At 38.3% G+C, this 25656-nt stretch overlaps 1 protein-coding gene across 1 annotated transcript in view; it reads right to left on the minus strand.

Moving 5' to 3' along the window:
* Positions 1-315: 315 nt before the first annotated feature.
* LOC139689626 (uncharacterized) overlaps positions 316-25656 on the minus strand; it is a 40164-nt gene continuing 14823 nt past the window's right edge. The window contains exon 2 of the mRNA XM_071586797.1: positions 316-1710. The gene's annotated coding sequence lies outside the window, so the exon portion shown is untranslated. The remainder of the gene's footprint in view (positions 1711-25656) is intronic.

The raw sequence follows: 25656 nt of genomic DNA on the forward strand, positions 1-25656 counted from the left end.
TTAGTACCCTACATTCAAGTGCATTATTACTTCTAATCAAAGGAAATAATAAATACTAAATTTAAGCATATAAAAGATCTGGTTCATCTACCATAAAATTCCAATATCCAAACCTGGATCAACCAACATCTTCAATGGCACATATCTCTCAGCCAAAAGTTAAGTTTTAGAAATCAACACGAAAATGATGAGTGCCCCAGCACAAAATAGAAATCACAGAAAGATATTCCAGTTATGTATACCACTCCTGCCTCCATCACGAATGATCGACAAAGGGTTTTCGGAAGCAACTGAATGAAATACAGTTCACACATTTTGGATAGCGATTTAATGTAAGTACATATATTTACATATAATGTCGATTATATTACATGCGACTGGAACAAAACAACATTAACCAAAATAGCGAATACTTTGTACAAGACTGTGAACGGTTATCACTTGACCATTTGAAAATTCCCAAGTTAACAGCAGTTGGTTTAATGGCTAATGTAAATAAATTCACGCGGATTGACGAGGGGCCATTCCGACGATTAAACCAATCATTAATAAAAAAAATACGACGCATTTATGAACTGATCACATAACATAAATACGATTAGGATAGCTGCATAAGATATGTACGTATAATAATTTCGATTAATATATTTGATTTTTTACGCTTAAAAGCAAGCTTCCTTTGTGAGTCAGTTCCCATGCCTCTTCTCCTTCAAATATTGTTAACACGGGTAAAGCTCGAGCATTCTCTCCCGGTACTTCTGGGGAAATCGTCACCATACAGGCCCACAATAAATCATCAATATTAAGATATCATCCGCAGAAAGCGTAGAATTGATATCGTTCCTCTCTCATCTGTACACCAATGAACCCAAGTGATGGATACACCTCCGGAGCTGTAACATTTTTATTTCATCCGTAATCACGCATTGCCGAGAGCCATCGGCGGGTTTTTTTTCGGGTCGGGGCCAGAGTGGGAGACAATATCATTCATTATCTGTCCATGGTGTCGGCAGAATCACCACCCAGGAGTGAGAAGGGCACCGTGGATTTGAGGAAACAACAACAGTGACCCACTTTAGGGCCTTCACCAAGAACGAGTTTTTGAGAAGTTGCTTGCTTTATTGGTCGCGACCTCTTCTGCTTACGGAATACGAATTCATGCGGGATCCGAGACCTTTTGACTTTCCACCATTCCTCTGGGCGTCACTCCCGTGAAGCCACCGTGTATTCCAGCACCTTTTGGCCTCGGCTAACGGCCCCACATTATGGCACACTGAATGCACCCCTGGATTTGCAGGGAATTCCCGCTGTTTGCCTTCACTTCACAGAGTTCTTCCACCACGCCACAAACAAACATGGCTTTACACAACTCACTTTTCGATCAATGAGGAATGCTGTTAGGGAATCTGATAAAATATTTCTGATAATGCTATTTTCTCTGAGGTAAAGTGGTGAATATGCACGATTATTTCGCTGAACTGTATACCTTGCTCAAGCCACAGTCCGTAAGCCTCTGAAGCGCAGATTTATGCGCTTCAGTAAAGCTTAGCGGTGCAATCAAGTTGAGCAGGATTCTTGGGACGAGACGACAATAAACACTCAGTATTTGTGGGAACAAATTATGTAGCGGACTGGCGTTCTTGAAGTATGTTTCCACTATTGTATTGTTCGTTCCAAGAGTTTGAATCAGCGTTTCTCCATTGATGATTCCTGGAATAAAAGAAGAATAAATGAGCATTAAAAAACACACACAAAATTACAAAATGATTTCAAGATTCACTTCTGCTGCCATCACGTTTTTCGACAAAAGATTCCAGGAATGACGACATGATTTTAGGTCTACATTAATTTTATTTAACCTAAGAAAACTCGGTTGCACTAGGTCCAAGAGTCAAAAGAATACCAACATATTTAATGGCTGTGATTACGTAGAGCTATCATAAAATTTCACGAACGACCCATTTCATGTCATCTTTCGAGGCATTGAATAAAAAATACAAAAGCGTTTCTCATGTATCAATAAGACAAAGAGGTAAAACAAAGAAAATCCGTAAAAAATTACTTAATCAGTAAATTGGGATTATAAACAGCCAGGAATTAGAAATCCTATGATACCCTTAGCCTAATGATATCATGTTATAATATACGTTCGCCAAATAAACTAACATTCATATACAGTCATCATTCGTAAAAGATGATTTTTCATTTCTAAGGTAAAAAAGACACTGAAAGAGTTGTGAAAAGTTTCAAAGAAATAAGAGCAACAATTGAGGAATAAAATTGGTTTATTATTGACTTAAAACCTAGGTCAGATCATTTCATTAAATGTTAAAAATTAGAAAATAATTTTAGGTCTTCATAGAACCCAGAAAAGAGTACTGTGAATAACAGGAGGATAGGAAAATAGAGAAATAAAATGAAGAAGAATTACTTATTATTACACTCACGTGGTGGTAGCAGACTATTTTGCGTGCTCTCTCGTGAAAGAAGACATAGGAACTTTCGATTAATCAATATGAGATATTTGTTATGAAACTTTTTAAAAATATTTTGACATAATTTCGCGAGATTTGGTCTGTCATTTAATATATTTTTACAAAAGCCCTGCTGTTAAAATGTAAATGACACGTAGACTTAGTGTTGTTGGAGGATAAAAATGAACTGAAGGCACCCAAAAAAGTTAAGGCTAAAAAACTGCCCGTTTTGTATTTTCACCAACGGTAATGTAACTAGTAAAATTTCATATTATCTTTGGTATGTTTCCTTTTGCATACTTGCTAACTACTGCGACCAGTTGTCTCCTTCAAAAGTCGTCAGAATTGGCTAATGTGCAAAAACTGATATTCCAAAGTGCGAGCCTGGCGATATCTTAAATTATGGAGTCTTGAGTGAGTATCTGAATTAAGAAAACTATATCTATATAAAAGTACAACGAAAAAGATATTTTGTCTCGTTCATTTTCCAGTACAAAATTAGCCAACTGCACGAGGAATCGGAATAACCTTCTCAGGATCATGATTACGACACTATCGTTTAATGAAACTCAAAATGGCTGTAACGTTTACGCAGTAGTCTACAATTTGTGAGTCAATGAATTATCAGAATGTTATTGGAAACCTTTGGTGAAGTACAAATTGAAACTTGAATACTTCTGATTGAATATAAAGTGGTGGACAAAGGACAAAATAAACCACAATTTTCACCAAGTTGAATGAGCGATTTTCTATTTTCACAAAAATAATATTACCTGCGGAGCAAGATATTTCATTCGCGGGTAGCAAACGAACTATTTAAGTCTTGCCTTTAACTTATGAACTAAAAATACCTTCGCCTTTCCCAACACCCAATTCCACTGTTTCCAATATAATTTCTTTTTGGAGAGTTTCGCCCTTTTTTCTGGATTCTAATGTACATTTAAGGATATTGTAACCGTTTTTATATTCCTGTTTTGAAATTTAAGATACGGTTTGCATTTGAAACTTCTAGGGTTCCGCAGTTTGCATATCCATGAAACTTAGGGTGTACAGGACATTGGAAGCATTATACTCCAAACACGTCAAAAACAGAATTTAACAGTTTCTCACGAAATTTCTCATATCCATGCAACCTTACAAACAAATCTAACGAAAGTATGAAGAATTTTATGAGAAAAAGGACTGTAGGTTCATTTTCGTTCGAAAGAAGAATAGAAAATTTTTGGGAGGCTAATGTAACGAGTTAACTAGGCTAAGCTATACCCCAATTAGAAAGTAGAACACTTTCCTCTACAGTTTTGATGGTATAACTACTTTTTTACTTTTGAGTTGCAGAACACATAAGAGGTCACTCGGGGCTATTGATGGAATTTAACTTTTTTATCAGAAGATTGAAACTGCGCCATAGAGGAAAGCTTATTTTCACAGAGAAGTTAGAGTAACGCTTCACTAAATGTTTGAGGTGCAGCTTTCGAAACATAAAAGGAGTTTTTAATGCCCTCGGTAATTTCCCTCCGCATGATTATGAAAATAACAGTTTAAATCTGACAGGAAAACCAAAATGATGATAAATTTATGTAATTTTTCCAGGTCATTTATGTTCCGGTCATTTTTCAATTTATATCTTAGATAACAGTATAGGTACAATTTAAAAATTCTGAGACCGTGGCATAGGCTTAAGAAGATATTTCAGCTAGTACTTCGTGCTTTTATAGCTTTTTCCTCTAACCACCACTTGCTCCCTCCAAGACACGAAAGTCAGTTCGGCACCGCTCCACGCGGATGACCTAAATATTCTCTCTCTTCACTGCGGATGAAACAGGAAGGAAAGATGAGGTGGGGCTTGACGAAGACACGGTTGGACCGATTGAGGTACATGAAAGAGGAAGAGGGATGTTCAACAGATTTAATTTACGAAGGAAGAGGGTTGAAGGTATGTTCATTTATACGATAAGGTGAAAATATTATGAACGAGAAGTAGAAAGCATCTAGCTAGTTTTACGAATCACGGCAATGAACCTTCCTGCAAAGTTTTGAGAGATGAGAAAAGGATGATTCAACTTGAAAACAGCATCAAACAGTTAATGTTTTCCCTAGTGAGTGCTTTTGGATAAAATAAACCGCAGAAGATGCGCCTCCAGGAGAGATATCTGAGGAATATAGCAATAAGTACCGAAAACCATTTTCTACAAGGACAGTTTAACAAAGGGTTCCATTTTCGCAACACAATTTATTTAAGGCTTTTCTTGTGATTAAATCAAATATCGGTTCAGACTGATTTCAATGACTGATTTAATTCGTTAGGGGTTCTCCCCATAGAAGGGTCCATAAAACGATATGGTATTTGATTAAATTATTTAAAATATAGGCGCATACATCCAAATTGTTATCATATACCCTTGAAACTAATTTTTAATCATAAATGCATTTATTTAGTGTTTGTTTCTCACTAGTTTTAATGGGACGCTAAAAAATAATCTTATTCGATCTTGTCTGTAAAGTCAAATCGGCCGATATAATGCGCAATTTGACACGAATTCCTCCACGTCATTAGTTCACTCATGCGTCTAATTAATGATTATCAACGAAGCAATATACAATTTCTCACAGCCTAGTAGCCTGATAATTCCAGAAGTTGTAAAAAAATGTCGAGAGACCCACAAATACAAATGCCGACGAGTCAATGGTCGACGTGGAACACTGGATCTCGCAGAGTGTGGGGTGAAACTCTTGATGCAGAGCGAGGGAGCGGGATGGGAAGGGAAAGGTTATAGAGACAGGAAAAAGTTGTGCAATCGTGTCTCGACTTCGGTGGATGCTTGAGTAAGCTTATAAATGGCGGGAGCCGTCTCCAAAAGTGCCCCTTTTCCAAATTACTCCTCAGCGCGTGACGCGAGTGAGTGGAAAGATCAGAATACATTCCGAATGACCCAAAATATTTTACGATATGAACTTCCATCGGCACTTTATATGCACTATCTTGTGTATACTGTCTTATAAAGGAATTCATTCGGAATGGAAATAAATCCGTAGTCAGGGTTCCCGGATGTTATTGCCGTTTAACTGCTTCAATGTCATCTCTGGTATTCCCAGCATGGCGGACGTAATTGAGCAATATTCAATGAAAAATACTTGGCTATCCCTCGAAGCTTTTCAGATTTGTTGAGCCTCTCAGAGATGAGTAACATCCTGTTTGGTGTATGATGCATTTGATAAAGTCCAATAAGGATAGAAAAAACAATGATGCTTCCTAAAAATAGGCGCCTAATATTTGTAAAGATAATAAGGCATATGGATTATCATAAAATGTTTGCGTGAGATGGCAATAGCTGATTGAACAGAGCAGGCATATAATATAGTCGGCCGCTTGATCTTAGTTCGTTTAATTAATATCATATGACTGGTAAATACACTGTTAATTAGGAATAAAAATCCATTCACCTAGGGCATTGCATTTTATTGAGAAGTGAGACGCAAAATATCAAAATTACTCTCACGCCTTCCGATCTATTCAATTTCAGGGTGCGTGCTTAAATTCTATTCAATATTAGTGCAGATTGAGGATGATCACTCCAAGCGGGGGAATTTACTGCAACATCTGATCCTGATTACACAGGTTTTCGGGATTATGCGTCGAAATTTCGTTGCTCTTTGAAGTCTATTTCAGCACATAGTATCACAAGCCTCGTGATGAAAATCCATTTCTTAAAATAATCACGCAAATCTTCTTCTGCGATTATTTTGGCTGCAATCGGACCTAAAATCGCTGTCCTTCAAATGAGAGACCTATTTCCACATTTCAAAAATTGTAAAATTAACCCGATTTTGAAAAAAACAACATCCGGAAGAAGCTAATTAATCTCTCTATCAACGGGATAAAAATCTCCGTTGGCAGAAACAGCCGAGTCAAGCAGACTCACGCAGATATAAAACAGCCCACTTGCTCCTCGCTTGTTTACCATCGCCAGGCCTTCTTTTCAGGGAGGTAGGAGTTAAGGGAGGAGAAGAAGGGATGGGGGCGGAGTAAGTGGGACGCGAGTCCGGCTTTCATTCGCCACACTTACGTCGGTAACCGGGGACATAGAAACACGTACACGCACACACACACATACACCCACACACAAACGCACATATAATTGGAAATACGCAAATGTCATATATCATAGAATCAGAGTTAAAAGACACCGCTCTTCAAAGCTGCCTCTTTGACGACGACGTAGAAAGCGGTCATTGGCACCGCGCTGTTGGAGAAAGAGGGACTTTCATCCACCTGGCCTAAAGCTATCGAGGCGCTGATTGCTAAGGGAAATTACGTAAATCGAAGCAAAGGAAAAGGAGAAGGAGCATGTGCCTTTCAAATAAAACAAACTTTCGAGAGAAATAAAGCCTGTTCTTCACGATGAAATCAGTTTTATTTAACCTCTCGAAGACACGATTTTTTTAATGTGAAATAATGTAAGTCACTAACTTTGCGGAGATTTCAGCGCATAAGAAAACAGACACTACTGAGACTAGGTGTGACTAATAAAACTAAAGGTGAAGTCCCGAAAATGTCATGAATCGTTCTCTTATATTTGTAATAATTAGGTACAAACGGATTCTACACACACACACGATACAATGCAATTAAGTCGTTGCTATGAATAATACGACTGAAGAAAAGGTGTGAAATTAATGATAATATATTGTATTCCGTTATTAAGACGTACTTTCTGCCCTGACTTCCTGGGAATGTTTTTCACGAGAAAGGTTGAGAAACAATATTTACAATGTTACATTTAGAGTTGTTAGAGTTACTTTGCTATAAATGAAAGAGGATACCAGAAAAATTGCTCAGGTCTGCTGGACTGGGAGTGAAATAAGAACAATTTCGGCATCGGCACTAATAATGCCGAAGCAGGGAATAGAAATGGCAAGCAAGTGGGACAAATTAGACAAAGACGTGAGGAGGTTTGGGATAAAAATGTAAGTAGAGAAAATTGCGCTAATGATAACGAAAAATAAAACTCAGACAAGGGAAGCCTATACAGGAATCTGTATGGACAACAATGAAGGATCTCAGGTTTTCCCGGCGTATGATATTCAAGAGGTTCTCTCGGGTTTCCCACCGGGTCAGGTTGAAGTACACCGACGTTTCGATGGCTGACTCTGCCATCGTCTTCAGGGTGAAGACGATGGCAGCGTCAGCCACTTCACCCTGAAGGCGATGGCAGAGCCAGCCATCGAAACGTCGGTGTACTGCAACCTGACCCGGTGGGATCCCGAGAGAACTTCTTGAAATGTATAGGCAACAGTTTTCATTGGGATGGGTCGGGAATACGACCAGTGCCACTAATGTCACTTCAGAAACTCGACCAAGAATTGCATGATTATGAATTTATCCCGCACGTCTTTTTCCTGGACACTCATTCAAATGCATAATTGCAGCGACATCGTCTACTAAATGGAGTTCAGGCGTGGCAGAGTTCATTCATCCGGGAATTCAACAAAACTGGCGAAAGGTCATATAGACGTGTCGGTGGGTGTTCTTATATTTTTTTCCTCTTCAAGGTGACTCACATGAACCGATTCCAAGCCGCTACGTTTATTATTCCCCCCGCGACACAATGAGGGCGTGGGCAATTCCCCGCGACCTTCCAGGCAACGTTTCAAGCAGTTTCATTTTACCATGGACACTGAAGTCCTCGATGAAAAAATACGCGCGAATGTTCCAAATTAGCTATTAAACTAAATTGCAGTGTGTGAATCCAGTGCTACACTTGAATGAGCTTTTTAATTCTGACTACTAGAGAAACACAATGTAACACATGATGTACCTTAAAAAATTAAGCATGTTGAATTTGAGACCATATCCAATTTATTCAAGCTTTCTACTACGATGAGCAGGGTGAAACGCTAACTTTTCTCTAAAATAAGAAAAAAGTAAGATTTGAAGTTCAAACAAAGGTTCAAAATCATTCACCATAAACTGTGATACAAGTAGAAATAAATGCTCCAGCTCTGTAAAATAGTAAAATCACACCTGAAAAAAGTAGTTGGTGGTGATTATTTGAAGGCCTGGTGCTCGTGTACTTGATTATAACAAATTTTACATAAAAATTTAGCCTCATTGAAGATATTCATGCTATTGGGGAAAATTCACTTCGACTAAGTCAAGTGGTATAAAGTATTTACTGAAGTAGGCAGGTGGCTACGTTCGCCTGAACATATTTAAAAAATATTTCGCCTTATTACGACGTCTGCAACTTATGCTGAGAATTTACAAAAAGAAGAATGCATGGGAAGTCATTTTTCAATTAAAATAATGTTATCCCTGGAAAATTGGTCATTACAGTACCGCCCAAAACCCCTCGACGTAAGACATTGTAAATTTACGTGAAGAGAAAACCTCGGGACCAAAAACCTCCTGAGAAATCTTTTTGAAAAAAATCAAACCGCAATGGGAGAAAATAGCGGTTACAATTATTATGAAAAATTGCATTTCCCTCGACAATTTGGATCCTATCTAATATACCTAAATATTATCTGGCGATCACGGGAAATGGCGTATTTAACGCACGAAAGGCCAATTATTTTAATTTTGTTACAGATATGTTTTGTTGATGTTTTTCTTGATCGAGAATTTATTAAGTAGAAATTATTTTCCCAGGAGGTTACAATGCTGTATTGCATCGTTATCGCTCACCGAATTAATGATATGAAATTTCAAGGCGAACTGAGTACTAGACAAAAGAATTGCCGATTACTAGATGGTATCATGGGGGTTCATGCATTAAAAAGCTAAGAATAAACTATACAAGTGGTACTTATCAATGAGAAGGATTTTCACCAAAATGCTATCAATTACTAATAAAATTAAAATATTACTTCAGCATGAATCCCTTACACACTCAATTTTATTGGCCAAGAGGGTATTTACCTTTGATTACGATTTGAGTAGTGCTAATGAACTCCATATTATTGCTGGTATCAACAGTTTGAAAGTCTCATCTGTAGCTCATTCACACGGATATTTGAAAGACGTGTTCATTGCTACTGATTTGGCTTCGTATTTGCATTGGTTTTACTGATGATTTTCAAGGTTTTAAAGAAACCTGCAGGTCAATGAAGTCTTAAACACAATAAATAAATTGGTAAAGTATGAAGATAGATGCTAAAATCACGAGTTTGGCTATGGAGACTGTTCATGCAAAATGTATTTTATTTGACGGACTTGATGCACTTATCGGTTGTTTTGATTTCCATTACGATCCACTGGTTGATTTTTTTTGCGGTTAGAGCCAGCGTGTGATCTATTTTCTCTTTCCATTTAAAACTGAATTTACATATACGTAGCTGTGGGTTAACAGTCTCCCAGGTCCCTCATACAATATTAATAAATGTAATTTCTATAGGTACAACATGAAGGATGACTGATCGGTTTACAGTGGTTTAAGTACATTTCAAAAAATTTCACCTACAATCACCGTGAATTGTCAGTATTTTAAAAAAAATAACATAAAACCGCATTTTTGAACCTAGTATAGCTTTCAATGGGACCTAATGCAGGTGGCTAATACATATTAATAAGCAAAACTTGAAATAGATCCTCACAAAATAAGTCATAAAGACTATAAAAAATAAATATCCCTAAAGATTGTCGACATAATAGTGAGCTTGGGATAGAAAAATATAGCTCAGATTGAATTATCTAATTACTTGGAAAATGGAAATATACCTTCAAAAATATTGAAATATTTTGGGTTAACATTTTATGATCATTAATTACAAATGACAGGAATTTCAGCAAAATAAAAACCCCTACAACGGCATCCGTTCATATGAAGTAACATATTACATTTCAATCGACGACACATAAGCATCAAGGAATTGTTTCGTCAATTGCTATCAAGACTTTATCCTTCGGTATTAAATATCCTAGCCAAGTCACATTTCATTGTGTGGAAAGAAATTAATGGGATAGATCTATTTGGAAAAGACCAACACGCCTATAATTAATATACACAACTACCGGAAAACTGAATTCCACTAAAAGATGAATATTCATTTTATGAATGGTAAAAAAAAACGCGAGGGAAGGGAAAAATTATGGGTCCTAATTTTATGGTAGGGCATAATAACACGAGATAGAGAATAAAATGGGACGATAAAAATGTTTAGTTCAAAATGCTAAATTAAATATCTGGTGAGAAAGATTTTAAGAATTTATCAAATGCAGGCACTCAATAAAAGTGTTCATAAGGTCGCAGAAATAGCAACATAATTTCTGTTGCTAATTTCATTGATTTAGTTTTGAACAAAGTATTTGATTTTTATCATAAACGAATTAGAGACATTTCTGTTCTGCAAATATGATGATGATAATTTGTACATAACTTCCATTTTTATACAGAAATATTTCATGTTTCCCCATCCCAAATCTCTCATAACAATCTTATTTTCGGTTTAAAAGCGGCATATGATATCGATAACCTAGTTAAGGGGTTTATCAAATAAAACGCCCTTTTTTGTAAATCATCTGGATGCTGTACTCATATTACGACTAGGTCAAAAAAACTGATCTGTCAAGCAATTACGCATGAATTGACTACCTACGATTGTAATATGACTGTCATGAAACGCGTAAAGTTTTACCTCCGCTCGTGCGAAATGCTAGAAGAAATGGAGAAAGGTGGAGAGGGGAAGGGCGGGGATATCTGAGGACGACTGATAGGCAAGCAATCTTATTCGAGGGAAAGAGATGGAAGGAAAATTCGGAGTTAAGCAGCCACTCGAGAGAGAAGGGAAGAGGGAAAGAAGGCAACCTCTCATCATCCTCCGCTTGCCCTTTAACTAGCCACGCCTCCTTAACTCTTTTTTCCTTGAGATCCACGGAACCGGATCCACCCCCTCTGCATGCCAACTCAGGGCTGCAACTGGAGGCGCTCGCTTCCCATCTCCCGAGGGATCAACCTACGCAGGCGAGGGGGTCTGGTGACACCGTCGGCGACTCTCATTACTCGATTGACGGCCTATCCCTCGTCTTTGGCAGTTTCTATGCCAATTCCGCATTGGCACATTCCTGACGATAGGCTAACGCTGACGCTCTCCCATCGATTACTCCAAAGTGACAATTCGGCAACCTCGCCTGAAGCCTCGATTGCCCGCGTGTAATTTAAGCAGCGCGATCCGAGTTTCCTTGCCTCTTTTAATTCTGATCAACTTAAGAGTTTGGGCATTTTCACCACAGCCAGCATTAAAGAAGAAGGGCCTGGTCCGAAAGTTTTTTCGTGTTTCAATCAAAATTGACAAATACGGAAATAGCGATGATTGTTTGTCTGACGACACTCATGACATGCATTGCGTCTGAGGTTATTAATCAAACAGAATTCTTCTGAAAATCAATTTTCAAAAAACGAATTTTCTATGCTGAAATTTAAGTTGCTCGAGTTTTCATTTTAGTTTTTCATTCAAATTTCAATATAAAATAGAAGAACAGTCGAAAGAAAAAATAGAGCGTTTTGTTGACAATTATTTTGTAGGTAATTTCAAAGATAAATCAAGTGAAGTTAAACATTATGCTAGTTGATTCAGTAATTCGTATTTTTACCCATGTGTACGCACTTTATATTCTGAATCCAAAAAGGATACGAAAAATAGAATTTGTTCAGAGTTTTGCCATAGCTGCATTTCATGCAACTATGACAAAGGAACAAGTGACTAAGTTTAGAATAGTAACCGAAAAAGTATTCAGGTTAAGTCAATCTAAGATTGTGACCAAACGCTAAGTGTATTCTACGAAGAGCCGAATGAAAGACGTTGATAATTAATTCAAAAAGTGCCCATAAAAACATCGTTTGATTAGGTTTGATATTGCTAGCGCATTACTTTCTCCTTGTTTGTGGTTCTTACTTAACAGGTCAACAATAGATAAGTAGCAATGAACACGTGTTAAGCGCCAGGAAGATATTACGCACGTTATGATAACAAAGAAAATCGAAAACTTAGACAACTATGAGACCGTGGACTCCCTAGACAATCTTTTCTATTGATAATTGAAGAAGACAAATAGATCATTAAAAAAATTGGTAATTTTCTGATCGCTGGACCAATTCAGGAATTGTGCATGAATTTCAGAATTACAGCACATATTTTACAGCGAGGTGATGGAATAAGAGTTTGAGCCAAAGACAAATGTATCATATTTGGTATTTTGGGCAGAGAGATTGAAAATTAGCTTTTATGTGTAGAGCCAGATTCTTTTGGTTCCTCTTTCACCGACTCTTTTAATTTACTTCAATTCTGCGACCTTCAAACGGCTGCGAGCGATAGAATCCTCACCTGCAACGCGTACAGAGTTCACGTGTGCACGTGTGTACGGGCCTCCAAAAATTTGGGGACGGTCGATAAATCATGAGATGTCCTCATTACGCAAGTTTTAAGGCAACCTCATTCAAGCAGAGGACATAGAACCATGTCAGCAAATACTGACAGATAGTTAATACGCCCGTTGCGAAAAAGTATTGACTGGGTACTGTAAAACTTGTAAACATCAAACAACATCAGGCCAGATGACGTATTAATCGTAACTGGTCGAGTTATTTACTAAATACTTTACAGTAGAAAAACGGTGTTCCACGGGGGCAGGTATGTCTATTTTATTTTGCAAGCAGAAACCCACCATTATTAATCATGCGTAAGAGCAATCAACAAATTCTGTTTCTTTAATTTAATTTTAAAACGCAGAAAGACACTTGTTAGATCAGTCACGGGGATTTCTACTGAAGGAAATTATTATATCACATTATTCTCAAATGAAAATATTTTTCAAACTTTTTCAAAGTAATTACAATTTAATTCTCTCTACGTTTCAATAATGTTAGATCAAATCTTTTCGCTCCAAAAAATTCGGAATATTTATATTCGGACAATATAGAGAGATCGCTCTTTCAAGAATATTCGAGGGTAAGAGAGTGAAAAGTGAACGGTTTTTAGATTTCACTTCTCCCATGGGAAATTCCAAAAACAAATTTTTGTACTCATAACTACCTCGAGTTATTTCAAACTCTGCCTGAAACGGAAGCAGTAAGAATTCCACCCATAAAAAATACATCACGCGTTTGAGCGCTCAGCTTCGCACATTCCCCCACGCAAGGCTCATCACGTCCGAGTTCCCCCAAGTTCATCTAAATATAAGGATGAGGCGGGTGACGTCTGCTGCGAGGAACTTCAACGCACCATTTGGAGATCGTCACCGCTCCACACCCTCGCGGGAGAGCGAAGCCCGCGAGCCAATGAGAGACCTGTGCGCCATCACCGGCACGGCTCTCGCCGCCGAGATGGGAGGTGTAGGTCTTCTTGAATCCCCTTGCAGACACAGCGAGAAAGCACGCACGAAAAGCCTAATAGAATTTCCTTCGACGGAATCGCGTCCCTCCCCCTCTTGAATGCCCTTTGTGCATGGATGACGTGGGCTGAGACCATGCTCTGCAAATATCAATCTGAAATTTCTGAGGGAAAAGTGCCCAATTATTATTTTTCCAAGTATCAACTGAGAGTTTTTCCCTAAACATTTTTGAAAATAAAAAAAATAAACACGAATTACGTAAAAAATGACTCAAAATTCGCCTCGTATACAATCAAAGTGTTAACTATTGGCCTCTAATTTAAACGGAATATGAGGAAACGCATAACTTAAAAACTGATTTCAAAAGTAGCCGTGAAATGAAAATTAATTTAAGAAAGTACCTATTTGAGCCTATGGGCTTCGGTCAAACTCTTTATTTAGTTTTAGATGGTTACAAGTCTAATTTATAAAAAAGAGAAAATTCGTGTACTCATTAGAATTTCGATATGCCAAAACTATATTTGCTCATTTTTATATTCTCTGGACTTATATGAAATTATATCATCGACATTAAACTTAAAATACGGAAAATCCCTAGGTAAACTCAAAATATCCCTGAAAACTAATTCACAACTTTCGAGCTAATGAAACCCCCTTAACTAATACGTACAGCCATTTCCTAACGCAATGACCTTTATCATCCCTTCATAGTTTCTACTACCTTCATGGGTCCAATATTCTGAGCACATTTTTCTCTCTTTCTTTCTCGAACAGCATTTTCCCTTCCATAATAGCATTCAGAATACCTACAAATCCATCAATATTTTCTTCGCCCGTCCATCATTTTTCCACTGTTTTCGAAAGTCTCTCTTTCCCAGTCAATCCAATATTAGTATTACCTTTATCCAACTTTTTCTACTAATGTAAACCTTCAAACCCGTTATCCTTACTCGTAAACCTTTTTCTGACCGAATTTCTGAGCCAAAATATCGCTTCACAATCAATTCTCATTTACAAAATTTCAAGTAACCACTAAAGTCTCTGTCATTATTCCCATTTAAAAAACAATCTATTTCCCAAACCGAATTATTCTGCTATTATCATTACTGTCTTGATCATTTTCACCTAAAACACTACTCAAATACTTCAATTTTTGCTCCTTTAATTTATAATCTCCTTTATTTGAACTATACGGAATTGTCTCATGTGACTTTAATTTTATTGATTCTGATAATTCACCATTATCCCATATATATTCGGAGTAACTTTTTATGCATTAACCAATACATGAAATCTTATCCTTATCTAGCTATACTGGTCGCAAACTTAACAAAATTAATCAACTCAGATCCTGAATGCATTCCCACTTACATGTCTTTGCTTTCCGCTCGTACCCTTTCCTCTGTTTACACAAGGAGAGCACGGGCAACCAAGAAAAAATCAGTCTCAACCCCTTATCACTTACCTTCCCTATTCTTTATTTCTACCATTACATTTTCATACTGAACTAGATACAGTTGAGGTGCTAATAATTTTTTTCCTGATCACTACTCAGTGAGAGAATTTGGTTTTTCCAAAGAAACCCATTTCCGGTATTGCGTGGAAATATACGCTTGGTTTTCATCGAGAAGACTGGGTACAACTATCTGCATTTCTGGAAACTTGAAAGTGACATTCCAGTATCAACGCACCTCTTTTGCGGCTTTCGATAATCCCAAAAGGCTTGGTTAATGATTAAGTGTAAAAGAAATTCCCACCCACGTTAAAGCAAGAGATTATCCACATACTCTTTGGTCGTTTCCACTGGTATGCCTACAGACTCTGTCCTTAATTTCAACTTCTTTATATGAATTTGCAGTCAACTAATCCCTGCCAAACCCACTCTGGCTCCAAAAATATTTTACCGTTCAATGCCTTTGGCACTGATAATTCCTTAAATAAATCCAACCATACTTAAGGTGTGAAAATAAATGGATTGCCATCAAACGACTTGCTATTGACACTAAGCGTGACAATATAAATTAATTAATTGATATTGCATATTATTTATTACAAACAGAAGATACCTTTGTAAGCGTTTACGGTACCGAACGATGGAATTAATTTGAAATATTATAGCATAATATATGTTCAACTTCAACTCTCCCTCATACAATTTTCATACCTTGAAATAAAATTTTATTTTTTATTCCATATTTCATTTTGCACAATTTAAGCCAATAAATTTGCTCAAAATGTTGAAAGTATACTCGCAATTAGCCTTAGAATACATTTAAATAAAGTTAGTCGTTCGACCTTCGAAAAGTCAGTGCCTCTGCCATCAATTATAATTTACATCCTTCCCCAACATAATTCTCTTTCGTTAAGGTTTCGTGAACACAAGTTAGGCATGTTTTCTACAGCTGATGAACACTATGGTGCTGTAAGAGTTTTGCTTGAAATAGATCCGGGCCACACAAGGCTCTTATTCATGTAAACTGGGAGCCAGGTTTCCCATTCCCATGAATTTCATTTCTGTTTGGTTCGCCTGCATTTCTTGGACAAGTAATTACGCAATACTGCCTATGAAAATCGTAAGACCGACACACTGAAACCTTTGCGATGATCAATTAAAATTGCGCTGTTGATTTCAAATATAAACATCAAAGAGCATTCAGTCAGTGGCCTCATATTGCGGAAGCAGTTACAAATTACTTTCGCGTGCATACTAGGAGTGAGTTCCCACATCCTCGACAATCCAGTATAGGGTTATGGCTCCGAGAACATAAATTGTTCCATTTTTGCTACAAAAGAACTGACGGCTAATGAAGCGATACCTCACTAGTTACCTTTTGTGTTTATGGTTATTTCAAAAATGCAATCACCACCTATAATAGCTACAATAAAAACAATGGAGAGCATCATATTTGATATAAAAAATTAATTAAAAAACGCGTGAAATGAACCTACTGTAGCATTAATCGGTATCAGCTTTATCTTATCTATCTTAATCTGGCTATCCAGTAAAAAACTGAAATCTAATAATATTTTACGGTTAAATTAAAATTTGTAGACATTTACAGGAATATTTTCTCTCTTTGTTATCGCAAACTTGTAGCATGGAGCAAAATACAATTATGACATTTTGTTAAGATTCAGAAATCATTTAATAGCATTTTAAACTTCTTTGTCGATTATTTACGATGCACAGTAAATATACCTCTCATGAATATTTATCATTTTTTGATATATTAATTAAAGGATCTAGTATGCTCAAATAATCCTTTAAAGTTCATCCCTTGGTAATTATAACCTAAATTAAATTCAGGACAAAATTCCCCCACTAATCTAGTTACATTACAGGTTCGGAAAACACAAGTGGGGAGTTATGTAGGCATTAATATGTGTATATGAAATTTGTCCATCAAGGAAAATTTAATTCCTTAAAACTATTTGTCTGGCCCAATCATAGAATTATCCAGAAAACTACATCACTAAACGGTTGACCATCACACGGGCTCCAAGAAGGTAAATAGGAATGAAACTAATAGCGTCTCGAAGAGAAAAATAATTAAAGTTCTATGACAAACGGTGTTATTTCAGTATTGCGCAGATATTTTAGGCAAAATACCGTCTTTGTTATGGTAACATAATAACGAGGAATCAGTAAAATTTTTATCATGGAAGACCTATAATCAAACCGAAAGAACTCGTATGAGTATAATAAATTTTCTACCCACTAATGTACCACGTGAAGTAAAATCCTGACACTAAAACTTTTAGCCTGTCTGAATATGTAGACAAAAGAGATTGAGCCTCCATGCGCTGTTTAAATTGCAAGCTCGATGCCCTCAGGTCAAGGAAAACTGCCCGATGAGTTAAACAAGAACTAAATGGCTAGACTTATTAATTATAGTTGCGCTGTTTATCATTCCCAATAACTACCAGGTGCCTATCGAAAGTACCCACGCATGCATTCCATGGCTACGAAAAATAAAATTAATTTAAAAAAAGATAATTATTGGAAAGCTTGAATTAAAGAAGACTTGAAGCATTGCAGGATATTTTTTGCATCCTTCACCAAAGTTGATCAAGTCACGACTCTTCTATCATTCTAGAATTTCGTTTCTCAAGATACACATCGTTCCCACTTTATATTTCTGTTTGCGGTTTATCTTTCATTAAAAATTCGACAGAATTAGATACCATTTCTTCATCATAATCATTTCACCCCAACTCTGTAGACAATTTCAGTGAATAGCTGGCGCAATAAAGCAATACAATTCTCTGTAAACGGAGGACAGGGAGGGCAGCTTATGAAAAAAGAATCCCCGACTGGTGCTATTGTCACCAACGGCCGTCTCCCTTTTCGAACTGGACGAAACACTACTTTTTGGTGTGCACAAATCCCGGCACCGCCTCACAAAAACAAGTGAAAGTCGTGCGATCCACACGATATGATCTGCTTCGTATTTGGCCGGTTCGGGGCCAGAGGCAGACAATTTCCTTGGCGAGAGTCATGGTTGACCACCAGCCCAGCCCCCGCACGCCTTCCCTCGTCCCAGCCCTCCCACTTAGTGATCACTCAGCTGTGCTCCGACTGAAACGTGGGCTCCCCGACCGTGCCTATATCTGAGCGGCAGGGGCGTGCTACGTGTTCTCCTTTGCCAATATTTCGGCGAGCAGCCGAAGGCCACAGTAGTGCGCCACCACAAAGGAAGGAGGACGGTCGAGGTGAAACCTGGAGTACGAAGAGTGAATAAAATTATGTGGAATGGGAGGCGATAGGCAAAGCAACACTGTTTTCCTTAGTCGTTCAGAAGAAACGTCCCAGGAAGGCCTTGTTCTTCTTTTAGCTCCTACGAAAAGAGATTAAGAGCTCGGCCGCAATCACTCGCTCACTTTCGCAGTGACGAAATGGGAAAAAAATGAAGAAGACATCGATTAAGGGTGGCGATTTTTCCCTGGTCTTACTATGCAGCTTAGAAAACGGTGCCATCTCGAAACCTAGTTTTCAATCTTCAGTTATCAAGTTTCCTAATATTAAGTGGGCATGAAACTGAATGCATTTTTATCAATCAGGGAAAATGAGATTATTAATTAAACTGAACAAAGAGGATGACAATTTTCCAATACATTCGTTCCAAGTATGTTATTGAGAAAAAGAAATGATATTTCAAGTATGGGCAATGCTAGCGTTGACAGGCCCATTAGTTAACCATTTTTTTGAATTACCAATTTAAGCAAATATCTTACCCTGAGTTCCTGAATGACTACCCTCGATAGTCTCTAGCTGTTCTCAAAATCACATTGTGGTTCAAGAAAGTGTAAGTAAATAACTATTAGTTCAGGAAGATAACTAGGTAACATAACGCACGAAGTTTGTAGAGCACACATGTAGTGTGGAGAGTAAAACGGCTTCAGGCATTGACTGACATATTTCGTAGCAGTGCTTTATTTTTAAATATGAAATTAATACCTATAAGGAAACATAATTCATCCGAATGGGATACGCTAATCGTATTTAATCAGCTGGAAACCTGTCAAATTTCATTACTCTATATTAATTATCAAACATATTTCACGCTATAAAAGGCGAGATCATGCGCATCTGCAGTGATTTATTGGGACTAATCATGGAAATGACTGTGGTGAAATTTATACATATAATATATATATATATATATATATATACATAGTATGAATTTTTTCAGAACGAGCTGTACAGCATTTGGGAGTATGCAACATTAATAAACGTTAAGATTCCTTTTATTAACTAAGCAGATGTCACCAAAAACAAGATATTCATTTATTGAACTAAATAACCAAAATATTAACTATTAGTGTACTATCTAATATCCAACGAATCTCAAATAAAAAATATTTTAGGCCGTGCACCGTTTACTCTGATGTGGAGAAGATTGGAAAAGTTTTCTCACCCAAAAAAAAAATTTGAAGGTTTACGCGAATCTCAATGGATTAAAAAATTTGGTAAAAATATTGAATACTAAAGGATATAGGTTTCATTTTTCATTTAAAAATATTCAAAACTGGTATTCTAAGGAAAACGTATTTATCTTGATAGAGCTGGTGCTTTCCAGGAGACCGAGCTTGATGAAATCTTGTCGGGATTTCCACCGAGTAAAGACCTTCATTTCTGCCAACGATAGAATTCCCTCAAAAGCCATGATCACAATGGATGGACTATTAGGACATCGAAACAACCTGATGATATTGAGAGAGTCGGATATCGACGTCGATAGAGTTTTTGGCCCGTTGAAAATCCTAAGATGATTTTCTTCCTACCGCTCAATGTTATTTTTAATTAACACCAATGAAACTGATGAGCTGAGCCTTCTCTAAAAATTGGTTTAGCCATGGTGATAAAAACAGACATAAGAAAGTTTCAAACATCAAAGCAGTTCATTCTAGAGAAAATTTCATCGGCACTGCTAAATTTCAAAATTTCTCACCGTCAGAAAAAAAATTCCTCTTAATTAGGTAATATTAATGAAAACCATTTTCTCTCTCGAAATCATTAATTTCATTGAGGAAAGGGTTCATCGCAGTGGATTTAATGAATTAATCAAAAATGCTTTATGCTATAGGTTATCCACACATACTTACACACACAACATACCCACCACATTTATAAGCATGTCAAGGTCCAGAGAAGCAATCAAATTTTCTTTAACAGAGGGAAAATAACGGGTAATACAAATAGTAACACGTGAAATATAGCATAATTATATATAATAAACATATCTGTTTATTTTCTCTTGATGAGTCCCTCTTGGCGTTCCACCATATTTCCTGCTTTGACCGCTACCCGCCACCCCACTCCCCTTCTCCCTCCGCTTCCTTCTCTTACGAGGCCTCCTCTCGCCTTTGCTATCTCTACCGTTAAAGTGACCTCAATCGCATGCCTCCTTGCACTCCTCGCAGTTTGAGGCCGCCTCATCCTCACTAGACCCCCGGACTTCCCTCCCTCTCACTCCCTCGCTCCTTTGGGGCGGGCAAAAAGGGGAGGGGCAGGGTGCATCGGCAAGAGACGGAAATTCGTCCATAGCCCTTCCACACATGGAGGACCACCTGGGCGTTGAAGTCATCGCGTGACACAACCGATTGACTGCTGTCCAAAAAAATCGCCATTGTTATACGAAACTACTTTCGTCCGAGTTCGGGGACAACTCCTATGTCGTCCCGACCGCGCCCACTCGAGAGTGAAAAGAATGTTCGATTTGCGAGACCACGACATGGGTGAATATTAATGTCCATCATAGTATCTGCTTTCCCTTTCGCCGGGACTTCCTGCGGAAAATAGAATGGCACGATGTCAGAAGACAATGGAATACTGGCACGACGACCCACATCCTACGTAACAGCTTACGGTGTTTAGTGACATCAATTGCAGTCCCGCATAAAGATATAATATTCCATAGTTATAATTTCACGGGCAGAGATAGACGGGAGAAATTAAGCTTCATGAATTACTTTTGTGTTTCTCGAAGAAAAAGCCTTGGTGTCATTATTTTAAAATTAAATGTAATTTTCAATTATTAATTTGAAATCGGGGGGAAGCGGTAATAGTCCAGGGGTAGAGCGTTGGAGTACTGAACGGAGGGTCTGGGGTCGATTCCCGGGGACGCGTCTGGGAACCCTCAGCTTCACAAAAACTGTGTGATTTTTCGGGTACCAGATCTTCCTGGGAAACCATACCCGGCACAGGGAAAGGATCCGGCCCCCCTACTCTGATGGGTGAATTTCAAACGCCGACGGAATTCGTACGGGATGAACTCTAAAGCACCTACCAAACCGACCTTCGGGTTGACTACTGTGTTTTTGGTTTTTTTTTCAACTCGAATCTGCAGACGTATATTATATTATTTTCCCTATTCCAATGTGTGATTTGAAGAAAAATTATTTCTTGCAAAATTGCAATACATTCATTGGTAGACAGTGAAATGCAATTTCCAAAGAACGAAAAGATGTTTCTCCGATACGTTCTGTATCTATCAGGAAGTAAACTTAAGTCACTGCTACCACTGCCTACTCTATGGAAACCAAAGAACACATATCAACTCTAAATTTCGTTTGAAAAGTGAGGGTCGAGCTCGCCTAGTGCTAGGGTCAATCACGAGTATGAATTTAAACATCAGGATAGGGTTTCCATTTCCTTTCCATTTGTCTACTACAGGTTACCAATGAGATATGCCAACCGAAAGAATTAAAAAAAAAATGGGTTAACTATGGATATCGAAAGTCGCTCGGATATGAATCCAAATCCTCGAATCAGTGAGAAGAGGTATCGGTCAGTATCCGAAAGCTCTAATGAATTACACTCTCCGAATTTAAAGTGAAACTGAAATTCTGATAGACTTTATTTTGAACTGAGAAATAAATGTGCGTGAATAATAAGGGCATCAAAATATATTCCTCAAAGAACTTTTGACATCATTATTTGAATTATTTAATTGGTCTTTATTCAATTTTTTTAACTGGGCGACCTCATTGGAATGGTACGCTGAAAGAACTCATTTGTGATTCACTTGAGAATTACAAGTTGAAATCGTACTCGAGATAATAAATAGGGATTTCCATTATTGAACATTTGAACAGCAGACGCCTTGCTATCTGATCATAGAAATAATTCAATATTTATTGATATAGCAAGACATTTTCTTGCTCCTTTTCAAAAATAAAAGTTAATAGTGGAGTTTCATTAATGCTTGTGTTTAGATTCACTCTTTGCTCTTTCAGTCAAAACATGGACTTCAATGAATATTTTGATGAGAACGTTATTTTTTAATTATTTTAATTAATTCACTATGCTTACAAAAGAAAAATTATTCCTGATATAATTGTAAACAGCACGACAAAAATTTTCTGAATCTTTTATCATTAGCGCCAGAAAAATTAATCAGTCATGGACATTTTACGCCCATATTGGGGGGGTTGTACATCACGGTTTCCCTCAACATGCGCACACCGACATTTATTTTGAGTTTATAAGGCTATTAAATAAATATAGCGCATCGTTTCGGAAGTTATGAAAAACCGATAAGCTGATACATTAAATATAAGCTTAGTATAATTGTATTGGAAGGTGAACAACACATAAGGCGCCGGTTCTGAGGCACAGAAATGATGGAATTGTAGTTGGAGTAAAAATCCGAATGTGTGCTCCAAATCATCGGTGCTCCGGTCTCGGCGTGCTTCGTGGCGAAAGGTGAAAAAGCGACAGTAAACGAATGGAGTTCGGAGTGGCGGCGGCGGGGCTCACGGTTTTGGATGGGCAGCCACGAGTGACGGCGAGGGACTTGCGAGGAATCGAGTGAAGCTGAGGCGCGGAGGATGGACGCGCACCGCAGGCCAGGGTTGTGGGGGAGGAGGCGGATAGGTAGGAGCCGGTGGATATACCTGTCGCGGAAGAATGGGCGTGGAATCTAGCTATGGTCGCCACCCGTGACCGCCATAGGCGCCAGACAATGGACTCGGATGTAATGCTAGCGACTCTTTGAATCGCGTGCACGACCGGCAAGGGGGAAAAAGAATGACGGCAGCCGGAAGGTAATGGCATTAATAAGGGAAGCCATATTCTTCGCGCGCCTCCGAAGGAAGTGGTGTATGGTCTCGGGAAAGGAAGGAAGGAGCGTGCCGCAGAGGATCTTACCCAGCGAGGTGCCGGTCGGAGGACCTAAAACCGTCCGATGGCGCGGTCGTTAACCAGTTAATGGCGAATACGCTCACGCCTATAACTGTGCGAGGTAACGATATATCACCAGCATGCCGATATGAAATGCATTTGCACCCGGCCGATATGAAGATTTTAGCGGAGCCGATATATATATCGCTGAACGTTGTCGATGATTTCCTACAAGGACGAATATGGACGATATTCCCGGCACACTTATCTCTCATGCATAACGTATTATTTATATTTCCTACATTATTATCACTGACCATACTCTAAGCATTACCATTTTTATCGCCATGGTGTCAAAAACTCGATATATCTGTTATCATAACAAGCTTCTGTAATGTGAATCAAGCAGTGCACAGTGGTACACACATTTTCTGGCCATGTGTACCCTACAAAACCCCTTTACTCTCCGAGGAAAATACATCCGAGCTAACAATCAAATTACGAAGAGTGAAAAATGGTGGCATGTCTGCTTTCTCTGTCTTTCAACTAATCCCTTATTCTTTTTTATTTTCGCTTTTCAGGTGGCCCCTCTAGGTTCAAGGTCCTTGTTATGTGACTCGGGGCGAGTCATTAGCTGGGCACTGAACTGCTCGTCTTTAAAAGGACTGCTCCTCTTTGAAAACAGTTACAAGTTATGAGTGCCGCAGAAAACTATTAAGGGCGACCCCGCTTCTCGATTTGCGGAGGTCCGCAGGCCGATATAGCCAAGTTCTTCATTTCATGAAGAGGAATTATGCTGAGGTGGCGTCGTTTTTATGGGTCCTAAGAACGGGGAAGGAAAATAATTATATAAAGATTAAAAACGCGGTCAATGTTGTTAATGTGATATTAATCTACGTTTGGAGTATCTAAACGGTATCATAAGTATGGAAGGTTACTGTATTTTGATTACTTGAATATAAGAAGAAAAATTTTCGATGAAAGCTATGATGACTGTATAAATTAAAATGCTTGAGTATTTATTATGCATCATACTTAAAAATGCACTTCCAAATGACATGTTACCGTTCATCATTCAATTAATAATAAAATACACAAGGAAAAAAAAGTCACCGAATCATCAACTTCCACGAATAAAATATAAGAACGAGGAAAAAAAATAAGACGGAGCTGAAAGCCAAATCGAATCTTACTACAATGATAAAATACACATGAGTTACTGGCCTTCGAGATCGCTGGTGAATAAACATTCCTAAACAACGACAAGTGGCGATTAATAAATGCCTACTTATTATGGGGTGGAACGCATGATTATGCATTAGACATCATGGAGTTCATGCTCGGTATCTATGCCACGTGATCTCAACACTCGTAGATTCAGACGCGCGAGCGAAAACCACCACGTCCCGTAGGAAACGCCGAAGGGTTTACCCGGTGGTCATTTAAAACATCACGTGCGATCCCAGGCAGAGACGGTCGAGGGGAAAAAGGGCGGGGCGGGCGTGGCCGGGCAGGTAGGTGCACCTTTCCCGCCCAACAATGTGGCGTTGTGGTGGGTAGAGGAGGGGCTGGGGTAGTGGGGAGAAGTAATAACAGGAGGCTACGTGACTCTGACCGTTGTTTGAGTGGAGAACCGGTCCTTGTCTCTCGGGGGAAGAGGGAAGAAACTGCGGCGGAAAACGTTTCCTTCATCCACCGACTCCATGCGACTTCAAAAGAATCACGGAAAAAGGTTATTTTTTGCTGCTCTCCCTCATCTCTCCACAGCTCTTCCTCGTACTCTCGTAATCGCCGCTCATAATTTGAGCCTTACACGCTACACGTTTCGCACTTGTCACGCAGTCTGGCAGCTTCGGTGGCCGTTGAAGGGCCGGATTCGTTTAATACAAAGGAACCGATACCATTAATTTCCTCGCATTAATTTCGAAATGATGAGGTTTAAGAATTAGAATTATCGGTTAACAGAAATTGTATAGCATTGAGGCGGTTGTCGGAATTCACAGTCACGCGTGTATTTGAAAAGTACACCCGACGTGGCAAAGTTGATGACTGATCTTTCCTGGTTCCTTAATAACTCATGGAATGCAAGTGCTTATCAGCACTACTATTATTTAAACATTTCATGCATAACTACTAGATGGTATTTTGTTATAAAATGATAAAAAACTGAGGTTGATTGTGACAATCTTACGCACCAAAACACATGGATAACGCACTTTCTATTTAATGAT

This window comes from Hetaerina americana, unplaced genomic scaffold (assembly GCF_022747635.1).
Source record: "Hetaerina americana unplaced genomic scaffold, ioHetAmer1.1.p SCAF_26, whole genome shotgun sequence".
NCBI classification, from domain to species: domain Eukaryota; kingdom Metazoa; phylum Arthropoda; class Insecta; order Odonata; family Calopterygidae; genus Hetaerina; species Hetaerina americana.